At 31.1% G+C, this 14,313-nt stretch overlaps 1 non-coding gene across 1 annotated transcript; it reads right to left on the bottom strand.

The window, feature by feature from the left end:
- Positions 1-11,990: 11,990 nt before the first annotated feature.
- Positions 11,991-12,106, bottom strand: LOC138383052 (U5 spliceosomal RNA). Its single transcript, XR_011233508.1, has one exon. It is a non-coding gene; the product is annotated as a U5 spliceosomal RNA (small nuclear RNA).
- Between the last annotated feature and the right edge of the window lie 2,207 nt (positions 12,107-14,313).

Raw genomic sequence — 14,313 nt, forward strand, 5'->3', positions numbered from 1 at the left:
GTATCTGGCTTCTTGTTCTTAATAATATTATTGTGAAATTAATGTATTCTATAATGTTTAGCATGACAGTAGATTGTTCATTTGTGGCTTGGTATTATATTGCATGCATATACTAATATTAATTTGTCTATTCTATTGCAGATAGGCATTTGAGTTATTTTCGTTTCTATTATGGATAATGTTTCAGTTGGTTTTGATGCACAGTGAATACATTTCTGTTGGTTATATACCTGGGGGGGGGTATTAGTTTATAGATTTGTGGCTATTTACCTTTAATAGGTAATGCCACAAAGTTTTCCAAAATCGTTCTAAAAATATGCACTCTTTCCAGCATTGATTGAGAGTTTCAATTGTTCGACATCATCATTTGATACTGTTAGAATTTTACATTTTTGCGTTAGTGATGAATAAAGTAGTGGAATGTCATTTGGGCTTTATTTTAAATAAGTCTAAGAGCTGACAGTGTTGAGCACCTTTATATGTTTCTTAGTAACTAAACATTCTCCTTATTAAGGCCTCCCAGCTTTACACATTTTTAACAAAACTTTTAGAGGTTCTTCTTTTTCTCATTGATTTGTAAGATTCCTTTATATATTACATAAGTAATTGATTTTATTTATAGTATAATGTTGGTATTGATACTTTTCTTCAACTTTAATATCCTCTACCCAGACCACCCAAAAAGGCAGTTCTTTCCTTACTTCTCTGCAAAGTCATTTTTTTGTCTTAAATTTTTTTTTCACTAATTTGTGGATGTATTTCTGAAATGGCATAATATAGGTCTTTCAATTTTTTTCTACTTGTTCAAAATTGTTTTTCCACTGGATTGCATTTTTTTATATATTTGAGAACTAGCTTGTTAATGTTCACAAAATGTCTTCTAGTGTTGTGTGTGAGATTGCTCTTAAATAATAAAAGAAATTGGAAATAATTGACATCTTTATAATATAATCATCTAACCATGAATATTTTCTTAAGACTTAACTTATTCAATGTTTTATGAATTTCTGTATAGAGATCTCCCACATATGTTGTTAAATGTATACATATGATTTTGATGATCACTGTTGCTATTGTTAGTGCTATACTCTTATATAATTTTCAAACTTTGGTAGAATATGTAAAAATTTACTTTACATTAAGTTTATATTAGTAACCTTAATGAATTAACTTGTCAATTTTATTATGTAAGTTATTTTGGATTTTCTTCATTTTTGTTATGTAACAGTTTTTTCTTAGATATGAATATCTAATATTTTGTTACTTCAATTATACAGCTCCTGAAATAATTTACTTGTAACATATTTCTGTTATATAATCGATTTTCCTTTAATTTTATCAGTATATGCTTATCTTTGGTCTTATTTAATGTGGTTGTAAAGAGATTAAAATAACTCTCCATTTTGAAATATTTTCAATTTTTTTCTTTGATTTTATACATGATCAAATTTTGCATATATTCCTTAGAAACTAAAAAGGAAGAACATTTTAAAGTAAAGCTTGATAAATTCCAGGTAGATTTAAAATATTAGTTACACTATTGAGAGCTTCTATTAACTTAGTTATATGTTGTGTTGAAGTTAATTACCCTATTATATTGCCAATGTGTTCCTATATATTACTCATTTATTTTATATTTTTCATTATATTAATATTGATACTACTTGGTACATATATATGATATCAAGTATTCAATAGAATTAAAGTCTCTATCATTATAAAGCCTCTTTTCATCTAATTTAATTATTTTTTTCTAAATTTTGAAATCAAAATTTCTGTGATATGTTTACTACTAGTCATGTTGTCAAACAAATAAAAGATTCTATGCCAAAATTTGATGAGACTTTCTGATCCATTGGTGGCATAAAGTTTTATTTTTTTTAGGAAGAATTCTTGGAAATTTAATTCATTGTGTTTACTTTTGTTTAGATAGGTTATTACCTTTATTCAAATTCTTATACCATACTTTATTTAATTAAAAACTTTGAATGTATTTCTCTAGCAACATTGATACATGAATTTTGCTGATAAAAATTCCAAACATAGCCTCACTTTTTTTTTCCTCCATTATTGATGTTTGTATTTTTGTCCTGGCTAATCAGAGTTCTTTATATATGAAGTTCAATAATTCTCCATTGTGTTTCCTGTGTGCAGTTTCCTCTCCTCATAGGATGCTGTATATTATTTGAATTATTGCATTCAAGTATCCTTTATTGTTAGATTCTGAAATCTAGAGTAGCTTCTTAATATAATTTTTGGTGATTCATTATTTCACAACCTTTATTCAGAAACAATCATATTCTTATTTATATCATTCACTTATTTTTCATACCTATCATATACAAGCTAATATTTATTTGCTTATTTTTTAATTCTCCCAATTCTCTAATTAAATTACCTAAATTTCAGGATGGTTGTGTAATTATATCAATGTTGCTTTAAATTTTGGCTTTCTTTCTTGTTTATTTATTTATTTGAGCCAGAGTCTTGTTCTGTCTCCCTGGGTTGAGTGTAGTGGCATCACCATAGCTCACTGCAACTTTAATACCTAATGCCTCAGCCTCCCGAGTAGCTGGGACTACAGACACATACTACAACATCCAGCTTATTTTTCTATTTTTAGTAGAAACCAGAGATGGGGTTTTGCTCTTGCTCAGGCTGGTCTTGAACTCGTGAACTCAAGTAATCACCCTTTTTTGGCCTCCCTGATTGCTAAGCGGATTATAGGCATGAGCCACTGTGCCCAGCACTAAGTTTTGTATTTCTATGAGCTATTTTATTTGCTCTAATCTCTTTTGTGTATTCTGTCACTTCATATTTCCTCACTTTTTGATTTCTTATTATGGTCTTTGAGTTTTTAAAACATATTGTTGAAGTTTTATTTTATTAATTCATAGCAATATATTTAGTCATAACTTCATTAGCTTTGCAGTAAAATTTTCCTGGTGATTGATATTCTTTTATTTCCTTCTCTTATTCTACTTTTCTTTTCTCGTTTATCTTGTAGTCTTATTGTATAGACCCTATACTGTTTTTTTAATCAGCATTCTTTCCGAAATGGTGTTCATTTAATTCCACCAATTTTTAGAACATGTTTGTGCCACAGAGATTCAAACCATGATCTCGACTAGCAAGAATCATTTGTACAGAGTTTTGTATATTATTGAATTAATTTAGCAGGAAATTTTCACAGACATCTGGGATTAACACCAAAATATAGCAATATATGCCTAGATAAACAAACCCCCCACTTTCCTTAATTGACAGATCATTGCCAAGAAATATAAATTGTGCCAAATCACCTTCCATGATACTGAAAACTGTGCCAAAACAGGAGTAGAATAACTCCTACAGCCAGCATCTCTACTCCTTTTTTATATTCTAAAAAAGAAATTGCTGTCTTTTTTTCTCAAAGTGTGTCACATACTCTGGGATATTGCTTTTGGTGATATTTATCTATGCTTGGTAGCATTTGGTGTCATTTGTGAGAGAAATCTGATACATCATATAATTCCTCCCCCACCAAACTGATATGTTCTCTTAAACAGTCATTCAATCTCGGATATTTCCTATTTTAATTAAATGTAAAGATTGGATTTCCATTTCACACTCTTCCTGAAATATTTATATGTTTTCTACGAGCAGAGAGAAGAAACCATCATCTTTACTAAAATCATTTAAAATATAAAGTTTTAAAAATTACGTTTAAATTGCTTCTTAATGCAGAAAAATTTTCATACAAGATTGATTGCTGTATATTTCAGTGTTTCCTGATACCTTATAATTACCAAAAATTGTGCATTTAATGTAAGAAATATTTCCTGTTTTTATGTATAAAAGTGTTATGTTTGTGTTTCTAAATACGTCAGCGGAATTGCATTTTACTTTGCTATGTAGTGTCAGTTATAGTAGCATAGAGATTTTAAATCTCAAGGCCAGAATTTGCCTTTCTTTCTAAGAGGAGAATGAGCTCTACATTAGTTTTAAGATATTTTATGTAAAAGATATCACAGCATTTCTGTAATATGACTAATGAACACCTTCTTTTTACTATATTAGACATTGGTTCATTTAAATCTATGCCTTGAGCATCAGCAAAACTTAGAGAAGTAATTTAATGACCTGGATACAAAAATGTATTAATGTTATAGCCACAGATTTTTAAATGACTTGTAATATTGAAAAATAATTCATTAAGTTTTTTCATATATTATATTAAAACTTTTAATAATTAATAAGCCACAACTATTACAAGTACATTCATACCTCATGTTAAAACATGATTTCCCTCATAATAGGATATCAATATTTTATTCTTACTGAATATCATGAGCATTTAAAAAATCATTTTACAGTACTTGAGGCAATAATTTTCAACCATAGACTGGAAATAATCTGATATATGCACATATAATTATGACTTTTCTTCTCCAGAATTCAGGAAATATGAAATTGATTTATATTTTAGAATTTTGCTTTACACATTAAACTGTTTAATTGCATTTAAGAGTTTCTCAATGTGTTTTTTATAAATCAAAGTTTGTTACTCATATGAAGCAGTAATTAGTGGCATAATGTACAGTAGTTCTTCCTTGTCTTTGGGGGATACATTCCAATACCCCCAGTGGATGCCTGAAACCATGGATAATAATCCAATTGCTATCAGTCAGCAGAAGTTTTTATTCATGTCTTCTCCTCACAAATCTAATGGCTTTTCCATTTTAACTCAGCACCTATCACACGCTGTGGCTATAACTCTTGTGGTTTGAAGTGTGAAAGCAAAACTAGCATAAATTTATTTTCCCTTCTTCACAATTCCACAAGTAGATTTGTTCTGACCATTGATCTTAGCGACTATGGCATACGATTTTTTTCCTTCCTTATTAAATCAAGAACTTTCCCCTTTTCACTTAAAGGAAGCACTTTATGGCATTTCTTTGGCATATACAAATTGCTAGTATCACTACTCTTGCACTTTAAGGACATTGTTAAGTAAAATAAAGGTTACTTAAACATAAACTCTGTGACATTGGGACGGTCCCTCTGAGAGCCAAGAGGGCTACTAAGTAAATGACCAAGGGGTGGGTAATGTCTACAGTGTGGATCCACTTGACAAAGGATGATTCACAGCCCAGGTGGGACTGAGTGAGACAGCACAAGATTTCATCCTATTACCCAGAATATCATGCAATTTAAAACTTACACAGTATTTATTTCTGAAATTTTCCATTTACTATATTTGGACTGCTATTGATTTAGGGTAACCAAAAACCTCAAAAAACAAAACTGCTGATGAAGGAGATGACTGTATATAAGAGAGGGTAGGAATAGTAGACCAAAGCTTGAACTAAAACTTACTCCCATTTTAACTATGTAGGTCTAGACATAAGCCAATTCAGTATTCTTTTGAAAACGGGACTGATTTCTTTTTTGTAAAAGAAGCGTTTGTAAGGCAAACTTGTAATAGTTAAAAAGAAAACATTTTTGGTCTTAGGAAGATGATCAATTTTGAGCACATCAACATTTACATCTCTGAATTATCCCTGGGAACAGCTACCTATATAATCAAATCCACATCCAATTAAGGGCAGGTTGAGATGAGAGGGTGTGTATTTGAAAACGAAACACATTTAAGTCATTGGGGTATAAAATCCCTGTTTTCCTATCACATAGAGTTTGCAGCACAGCAATATGCAAGATAAAGTTAAGAAGTTATTTTTGCCAATTTTTTTGTACTTCCTGGGAGCAAGTTTACAGAGAGGCAAACCAGTGGTGCCTAAAAAGGGAAGAGGATACATAAAGAGGAAAATGGAAGCACACAGCTAAAGTAGCTCTGTCCTCAAAGAGACGGAAGGCATAGAATAACACCAATATTAGCGACTGGCCTGTTGGCCTACATCCCTCTATACGACTCTCTTTTTAGGAAGAGGTCCTCTTCTCTGGTGATCCCGTGCATGGTACTGGCAATAATTACCTGTTTGTCTCTAAATGCAATTGAATCTGTCTGGCCTGGGGATATGTGAGTCTTGCGGATCCATTATTTGCATATTTATGAGTTTAACCCTCATAGAGAAAATTTGATTCCCTTATCCTCCATTACATACTGCAGTACATTAAATTATTAAACACTAATCCAAAAGAAAGACTATAGAAAAACAGACAGACAAATAATTTATAAGAACAGAATGCAAGTCATGTACCTTTAACACTATAACTGCATTAATTTTTAAAAGAAGTGAAAAAAAAACTGAAGTAAAAATGAAGAAATTTTATTACAACAGGTATTAACACCTAAATTGGTCTTTAGACTTTGAGAAAAAGTTTAAAAAAAAAAATTAGAATGTTGCAATTACCAATATGTTTATATGTGAATCTGATTTAAAGAGTATAAATTTTTTAGTATTTACTAAGAAAGATGGGAGATGTCAGCATTCTCATATTTCTTCTCATTCCTTCCCCATATGTATTTTTGCTGCTTTTATATCTAAAGACTTTATAATATATACATTTTATTCTGTGAATATAATTTCTCTAGTCATTTAAAATTTAGCCTATATTTTAGAATATTTTAACATAATTCAATTTGCCACAGCTTCTCTTTATTGAACTCATTGACTATTCATTTATGTGACTATGAATTAAGCCTATTAATATTATACCTTTGATTTGTTAAATTTATTCAAGAAGTAGAAGAAATAGGAGGGACATAACAGGCTTGTAGCTAAATGCATAATAGTGCACATTTTATAGTTTGGCTCAAAGATAAACTTTATCATTGGATGCTAATATAAAAAGACCTTTTCACTAATTTTTTTTTTATTTTCAAAGATACAGCTCACTTTCCTCACAACAAGAATTATAATGAAGACTTTCTGTTCCGAAAGGTGTCTCTTCTTATCTAGGAATATTGGGAAGGAGGCACATGAAGACCATCACCACAGCATCAGCAACCAAGAGAACTAAAACAAACAAACAAACAAAAACCCTATGGTATATGGAGGTAAATGGACATTTAAATTAAGTTAAACCAGCTTTTTCCAAGAACTTGCTCTGGTAGAAATTCAAGTAATCTTTGGAATTTAAGGCAAAAATAATATCATATTCTGCAACGTTTAATGTCAACTGAAAATGAGCTAATATATTCAATACTAACTCCACATATCTGACTCAGTTCCAATAAAAGATCATTCAGAATTTGGCACTGAAGTTTGAGAATTGAAGATAAAAATTTATCTAAAGTAAATTATAATAAAAGTAGAGTTTCCTGAAGAGCTAAGGAAATAAAAGAATAAACACTTGTACCTGAACCAATAGATATGATAGTGAAACCATCCTTATAAAGTCAATTGAAACGGGGAGGTTAAAACTTTGATAGAGGCCTAAGTTTTGCGAGGTATAAGGAAGGTGTAGCTATAGTTAAGAATTAACCAGCTATTGCCCCATAGCCCGCTTCTCTATAATGGCTTACTGCTTAGCCGTCTCACAGCTGGTGGTCACAAGACTTACAACTTCCCTTAATCGCTTCTATAGATAAGACTTCTATTGGGAGACCAAGACTGTTTATTTAGATATTTTCCAGACTTTGCATTCCAGTGAGCCCACTGATGCCAACTTGACCAGTGACCCATACCATGGAACTGACTCAATCATTCCTATGACCCCAGCCAAGGAATTGACTTAGTGTAAGAATGCAGTTTCTACATCCCTATGATTTCATCTCTGACCTAACCAATCAGCAGTGCTGATTCCTAGCCGCACCCCCCCCTCCCGCCCCCGGCCTGTGAAATGTTCTTTAAAAAAAGCAAGCCTAAAACTCTTAGGGAAGACAAATTTGAGGATTTCCCCTTCTCCATTCCCCGCTTCAGCCACCCAGTGATTATTAAACTCCTTGTCTGCTGCATCTCCTGCTGTTTCAATATATTGGCTCTTTTCAGAACAGCAAGCAAAACAAATCTGATTGGTGGGTAGCAATAGTGGTAAGCAAGTAAGTTGGCATTATCTCAATATATTTAAAAATCTAAGCAGGCTCTTGAACAAAGTGATTGATTTTTATTAACTAAACGATCCTTATACATAGGCAAAAGATAAAGGCCGTGAATGAAATGTCTAAAATGCAGTTTTCTAATTCCATCATCTAACTGAAAAACACAAAATAAGCCTTAATACTTTAACTTTGGAAGCCTCCAAATAATAATACTAGCAGGAATAATCCTTAATGTTAAAGCTAGATTACTTTTACAATATCACTGATATTGGGTAGACGTAAGGGACTCAGTCTATCTATAACAATAATTAAAATCTTTTGTGAAAAACCTAGAATTGCTTTAAAAATACTTCACCAAGCATGATTTTAAAAAATCAAGCAAATAATAAGCATCTTTTGGTTAAGATGATCATAAAGCAATTCATAACTTTGATTTTTCAAAAATGGAATGTAAAACAACTTGAAAAATATATACTTTGTTTTGTCACAGACATGAAAAAAAAGAGCTTGTGTCAGAGGCCTCTGGTTGATATAGACACAAAGGTAGCAGATTTCATCTTGTAAATATGGTGATTAAATTTGAGAATACTTTTTTAAGAAGTCAAGATTCTCCTTGTTGCATAGCCAAAGGAATGACTGTCACATCAACTCCCTAGAAGTACAGTAATGCAGATAATATTTCTATCTTTACTGACTAACCACATTTAATCAAGGAACATTATAAAAACATTCTTTCAAATGTATCATTATTATAGAAAATTGATGAAGAACTCTCAGATTATTAAAGGCAAAGAAAACCACAAATCAATATTACTGGCGAATTTAAGTGAAAAACAATCTCAACAAATTATTAGCAAATTGACTCCAGCAATATATACAGAGAATAATCCGTGAAGACCAAGTGGAGTTTTACCTCTGGAATGGAAGACTGTGTGTCAACATTTGGAAGTTGATTAATGTATCTCACCATAAAAGTCTAAATTAGAAAAAAAAAAAAAAACAAACTTTTCATTATCTCAGCAATGCAAAAAAAAGCACTTTAGAAAATTTAATGTTCATTATGATGAAAACTCTCAGTAAACTAGAGAGAGAAATGAACTTCCTTCACCCAATAATGGGCCTCTACAAGAAATCATAGATTAATATTATATTTAATGGTGAAAGACTGAATGTGTTGCCTCTCTGATTTGAATAAAGGCAAAAGTATCCTTTCTTACTAAACCACCATATTTGAACTCCTAGCTAGTTCATAAGAAATAGATGAAATACAGAATGGATAAGAGATAAGATAAAATTATCTTTATTTGAAGTTGGCATAATAATGTATATAAAATTACTAAAAAATTTCAATTGAAATGATACGAGAACTAATAAAAGAGTTTTAGAAACATCACTGGGGATAAAATCAACATAGAAATATCAACCATACTTTTGTATGGTGGCAAAAAAATCACATTTCATGAGATCCACCTTCTCAATAAATATTTAATTGCATAGTACAGTACAGTATTGCTAACTATAAGCACAAAGTTGTATAGCAGATCTCTAGACCTTTTTCATTTCACATTACTAAAATGTTATACATATTCAACATCAATTCCTGACTTCCCACTCTCCCAACTTCCTACTTGCTTTTTTTGTGAATTTGAGTATTTGCATATCTTGCATAAGTGAAGTCATGAAGTATTTGTCCTTTCGTGACTGGCTTATTGCATTGAACACAATGTCTTTAAGGTTCATCCATGTTGTACCATTTTATATCTACTTTTTAGGACTGAATAATATTCTCTTGTGTGCATATACCACATTTGCTTTATCCATTCCTCTGTTGATGGACATTAAGTTGTTTCTACCTCTTCAATATTGTGATTAAGGCTGCAAATAACATTGCAGTGCAAATATCTCTCCACAATCCCACCTCAATTCTTTTGGTGAATATCTAGAAGTGGATTTCTTGATCATTTGGGAGTTCTATTTATAATTTTTCTAGAAACCTCCATACTGTTTTCCATAGTAGCCACACCATTTTACATTCCCACCACCAGTGCAGTTTTCTAATATCTCCACATTCTCTCCTTTTGATAATGATTATATTAAATCTGCAGATTATTTTAGATAGCATAAACATTTTAGAAATATTAAGTTTTCCAATCATAAAAATGAATTGTCTTTCTATTTATTAGTGTCTTCTGTAATTTATTTCATTAGTCTTATAATTATTTGTGTACAGATCTTTTTGCTTCCCTAAGTTTATTCCTAAATCTTTTATTCTTTTTGATGCTATTGTAAATGGGATTGCTTTCTTAAGTTCTTTTTTAGCTTGATTGTTGTTAGCATACAGAAACACAATTGATTTTGATATGTTGATTTTGTATCCTCCAATGTTACTGAATTCATTTATACTTTTAATATTTTTTGGTGGAATCTTTAGAATTTTCTACATATAAGATCATGTCATCTGCGTATATACATAATTTTACTTCTTCCATTTTTATTTGGAGGATTTTTGTTTTTTTTTTCTTGCCAAATTACTTTAGCCAAGACTTCAAGTACTATGTTGAATGGAAGTGGCAAGAATGGGCATCCTTGCCTTGCTTTTAGAGGAAAATATTTCAGTTTTTGACCATTAAGTATGATGTGAAATGTAGGCTTTCATTTATGCCCTTTATTATGTTGAGGTACTTTCCCACTACTACTATTTTGTAGTGAGTTTTTATAATAAAAGTGTATTAAATTTGTCAAATGCTTTTTCTGTCTATTGAGATGATCATGTGATTTTCATTTGTTCTGTCAATGAGGTATATCACATTGATTTTCATATGTTGAAACATTTTTTCATCCCAGGGATAAATACTACTTGGTCATGCTATATGATCATTTTAATGTGCTGTTGAACTTGATTTGCTAGTATCTTATTGAGATTTTTTTCACCTATATTCATCAAGGAAATTGTACTGTAGTTTCCTTTTCTGGTGGTGTCTTTGGATTTGTTATCAAGGTAATGCTGATCTCATAAAATGAATTTAAGAGTGTTTCCTTCTCTTCATGTTTTTGGTGAAGTTTGAAAAGTATTGTCATTATTTTCTCTTTAAATGTTTGGTAGAATTCACAAGTGAAGCTATCTTTCCTATTTCCCCTGGATCACTTGGGAGACTTTTGAATACTCATTCAACCTTTTTACTGGTTTTAGATCTGTTCAGAATTTCTGTTTCTTCATGATTCTGTTTTGATGTTATGTTTCTAGGACTTATCTATTTCACTGTGTTATCCACTTCGTTGATGTATAATTTTTCATAGTAGTCCCTTATAATACTTTTTATTCTGTGATATCAGTTGTAATGTTTCCTCTTTCATTTCTCATGTTATTTATTTGAGGCTTCTCTCTCTTTCTCTCTTTTGTTGGTAGTTTAGCTAAAGTTTTGCCAATTTTGTTGATTTAAAAAAAATTCGACCTGTGGGTTTTATTTTCTGTTTTAATTCTACTTTTGATTTCATTTATTTCTGCTCTAATCTTTATTAATTACTTCTATCTGCTAACTTTGTGGTTAGATTGTTTTTTTTTTTTCTAATTTCTTGAGTTGTAGAGTTAGATTGTTTATTTGAAATATTTCTTCTTTTTGATGCACATGTTTATTGCTATAAACTTCTCTCTTACATATGCTTTCATTGCATTCCATAAGTTTTGGTATGTTGTGTTTTACTTTTACTTGTTTTAAGATATTTTCTAATTTCTCTTTTGATTTCTTCTTTGACCCATTGGTTGTTCAAGAGTTTTTTTTTTGTTTGTTTGTTTGTTTCTCTTTGTTCTTTTGACTGGATAATTTCAAATGACTTGTCTGTGAGTTTACTAATTATTTCTTCTGCTTGATCAAGTCTGCTGTTAAATCCTTCTGTTGAATTTTTTTTTCAATTCAATTATAACAATCTTGAGCTTCAATATTTCTATATATATGTATATATTTTTTTTCTCTTTAATTTCTCTCTGTTTTTTTTTTTTTTTCTAACTAGCCCTGGAGATGCAAGGCCTCAAAAAATTGCTTTAAGATTCAGAATTTTTCCTCTCCACAGAAATCTTTAGTAAAAAGCAAAAGATTTGTATGATCTGAAGAGAAACCAGAGTATCTCATTTTGTTTATGCATCATTTTTCTGAGCTCATTGTGCATCTTCATGTTTATTTTGAATTCTTTGTCATGTAGTTTATTACCTCTTTTCATTTAAAGTCAGTTTTTGAATATTTTTCCTCCATCAGGTCATTTTCCTCTATTTCTTTGCATTTTTTCTAACTTTGTGTTCATATTTATACAATTGAAAAAAAAAATCAAGTCTTCCTAACTTTATGGACCTGCTTTTTACAAGAAAAGACCTTCACCAGTCAGCCCAGCTAGGGATTCTGTGAGCCTCTCAAGTCTTTTCTGCAGATTTGTTTTCTCTGGACTTGCACATGTACATTTCTAATTAGAAGAATTTGTTTATCTTATTTTATATTTTTTAGAAGCTCACTCTGGTGTTTGTCTGTTGTACCACGGATCCTCTTAAGCAGCCGTATGCCAATTCTTTTTCATTCTCCATGGATCCCAGGAATTTAGAGTATGCCAGATTCCCAACAGCATTGCAAGTTGGGTTAAGCATAAATTAGTCCCTTGGGCAGCCCCCAAAAACCAGACCACTGGACACATGCTCTACTCTTTTCCTTCCTCTCTGGGAGCTTCTTCACTATATCATCTTCCATTTGCTACACCATGTGTCCTCTGGAATACCAGCACAACACCCAGCTCTTTTTTTTTTTTTTTTTTCCTCATTGGCTCACAGGCATGTAGAGTATGCAAGGTCCCATCAGTGCCCTTGTCAGGTGAGACAGAATCCAGTCCCTTGGGTAGCCCCTTCCTCAAAATTAAAATATTGAGTGTACAATACAGTCTTCTGGATTGTACAGAGAGAAGTCAGGAGCTTAGAATTTCCTTCAGAACATGTAGCATAGGGTCAGCGGGAAGGACTGTGGTTGGAGGATGGCACAGGTTTTCCCATTGACTTTGATGAGACTTGTTTCACACTAGCCTCAGTGCAGGAAACTCTTAAGTAGCTTTTGGTTTTCTCACAAATGGAATTATTCTGTATTGTTGTTGAGTTGGTGTCTCCATGGGAGGAAGGAGAGTCTGGAACTTCCTATTCAGCCATTTTACTGATGTCCCAAATATCAATTGTTTCCATGTACTAGTAATAAAGATTTGAATATTATTTTTTTAAATGACTATTTACAGTGTCACCAAAATTGACACACTTAGATATGAATTCAACAAATATATGCGAGGTATATATGCTGAAAACTAAAAAACACTCTTGACAGAAAACAAATGAAAAACAAACACAATTAATGGAGAGATATATTTATATATTGGAAAACTAATATTGGTGAGATAGAAATTCTGTCCAATTTGATTTATAGACTCATTGCAATAGCTATGATTGCAGTGTACTCAGTCACTTTATAGAGATTGATATATTGATCTAAAATCACACAAAAATGCAAACCAACTATAATAGTCAAAACGATTTTAAAAATGAAGGAAAAGCTGAAGTACATAAACTACTCAATTACCAGATCATAAAGGTATACGGTAATGAAGACAATGTGGCATTGGCACAAAAGACTTATAGATTGATGCAAGAGTATAAAAAACATAGAAATAAACCAAGATAATGTAGATAATTCATGTTTTACAAGGGTGCAGAAGCAATTCAATAGAGAAAGGATACTCTTTCAAACAAATAATGATAGACAAATTAATCCCAGATATAAAATAATCAACCTTGACATTTACCTTTTATCTCATATAAATGAAGACAAAAGACATTTATATCCCTGTAATATTCTGAAATTTAAAAAAGAGGAAAAAAAGAAAAAAGAAAATAAAAATGGCTATGAGGCTTAAGTATAAAATGCAGAAATATAAAATTTTTGGAAGAAAATATAGAAGAAAATTGGTGTTGCCTTTCTTTGTTGATGGGTTTTTTGATACAACATAAAAGGCACAACCTATAAAAGATAACATTGAAAAACTAGATTTATTAAAATTAAATATGTTTACTCTGTAAAAGATGCTACTAAGAAAAAATTTTTAAAGTCATAGACTGAGAGAAAATACTTGCAAATCAAAGTATACAAAGAACTGTCAACCTGCAAAATAAGAAAAAGAAACAATAAAAAACATTGGCAAAATATCTGAACAGACACTGTACTGAAACAGAAATACAGATGGAAACAAAGCATTTGAAACATGCTCAGAAATGCAAATATAACATAAAATGAGCTAAGGAGTTACCATCACAT

This window comes from Eulemur rufifrons, chromosome 4, assembly GCF_041146395.1.
Source record: "Eulemur rufifrons isolate Redbay chromosome 4, OSU_ERuf_1, whole genome shotgun sequence".
Classification (NCBI taxonomy): Eukaryota; Metazoa; Chordata; class Mammalia; order Primates; family Lemuridae; genus Eulemur; species Eulemur rufifrons.